Source organism: Anopheles maculipalpis, assembly GCF_943734695.1.
Source record: "Anopheles maculipalpis chromosome X unlocalized genomic scaffold, idAnoMacuDA_375_x X_unloc_7, whole genome shotgun sequence".
In the NCBI taxonomy this organism is placed as follows: Eukaryota; Metazoa; Arthropoda; class Insecta; order Diptera; family Culicidae; genus Anopheles; species Anopheles maculipalpis.
Window position 1 is genome coordinate 27,501 of NW_026060535.1, and position 1,803 is coordinate 29,303.

Sequence of the window (1,803 nt, forward strand, 5' to 3'; positions counted from 1 at the left end):
TTCGCGATGTCTGGACAGGGATAACTGGCTTGTGGTCGCCAAGCGTTCATAGCGACGTGACTTTTTGATCCTTCGATGTCGGCTCTTCCTATCATTGTGAAGCAAAATTCCCAAAGCGTAGGATTGTTCACCCTTTCAAGGGAACGTGAGCTGGGTTTAGACCGTCGTGAGACAGGTTAGTTTTACCCTACTGGTGTGTGCATTTGTGCTATCTTAACGGAATTCCTGTGCAGTACGAGAGGAACCACAGGTACGGACCACTGGCTCAATACTAGTTCGACCGGACTTTGGTATGACGCTACGTCCGCTGGATTATGCCTGAACGCCTCTAAGGTCGTAACCAATCCGAGCTGATAGCGCTTCAAACCCCCATAGGCAATCGTAAGCTAGCGGGCCTAACAACCCTCCGAGATACGCTGGCGCTGCCTCGCAGCCTGGCGCCTCATCCCCGCTTCTAGACTTGGCCGCATCGCGCAGGGTCGCACCGCACGTGTTAGTACCTGACCATAGGGAACACTGGTGGCAGCTGACCTCGCCGACCGTGGACTTGACTAGTTTCGATGCCTACCGACCGCCCGCAAACGACGGGACTTCAGGCTGGGAGCTGCGAGTTGTAGAGATGCGTTCGCATCGATCCTCTCAGGCGACCCATGCTTGGTGGTGTATTCGTGTGTACTGTCGCACCTTTCCGGGTGTGTTCAGTATGCACGATGAATGAGTTGGAAAACGAAAGACAGAGAGAGAATTGAAATGTTACTGAGCATATAAGCGAAGAGTGTGTGGGTTCATAAGAATGTTGATCATATGCAGTTGATACCGGTACGGGTCCGTCATTACTCCTCCACGGAGTGATGATCGGTTTGCTTGAAGGGGGCAATACGCATCGTTGACTTACCTACGGGTAACCCGCTTACGAGTGGGTCGATTGCTGTCGGGGCAAGCAATCGGGTTAGCGCCGTATCCGGATATAGAGAGTAGTATGGGGTGATAATGATTAACATGTCGAGTGATGGCTGCACCTCGTAGTGGAAAGTTCAAACGTGAAGGTTGCTTCGGTACGGGGTACTAGGTACCTCTTAGAGGAGCAATGGAGTATGGAGTCCAAATTGAATGTTTGGACTTCAAAAATTTCTCTAAGTCCGCTACATAAATCCCTCACCCATAAGCTCACAAAATACATGCAATTGCATTAAAAATTTTGATAACCTAACAAGAGATGAAGGCAAGTCGAATTGGTTGGTCCAAAACCAAATATATCACTAAGTTCGGGACTTGGGTGCAAACCGAAAGTTAAAATGATGTCCCTGAACATGCATATAAGTTCGAGTATTGATATTATAAACCTAACAAGAGATGAAGGCAAGTCGAATTGGTTGGTCCAAAACCAAAAATATCACTAAGTTCGGGACTTGGGTACAAACCGAAAGTTAATATGATGTCCCTGAACATGCATATAAGTTCGAGTATTGATATTATAAACCTAACAAGAGATGAAGGCAAGTCGATTTGGTTGGTGAGAAACCAAAAATATCACTAAGTTCGGGACTTGGGTGCAAACCGAAAGTTAAAATGATGTCCCTGAACATGCATATAAGTTCGAGTATTGATATTATAAACCTAACAAGAGATGAAGGCAAGTCGAATTGGTTGGTCGGAAACCAAAAATATCACTAAGTTCGGGACTTGGGTGCAAACCGAAAGTTAAAATGATGTCCCTGAACATGCATATAAGTTCGAGTATTGATATTATAAACCTAACAAGAGATGAAGGCAAGTCGAATTGGTTGGTCGGAAACCAAAAAT

General features: G+C 46.2%; 1 pseudogene; it reads left to right on the forward strand.

Moving 5' to 3' along the window:
- LOC126566981 (large subunit ribosomal RNA) overlaps nucleotides 1-666 on the forward strand; it is a 5,009-nt pseudogene extending 4,343 nt beyond the window's left edge.
- The last annotated feature ends 1,137 nt before the right edge of the window (nucleotides 667-1,803 follow it).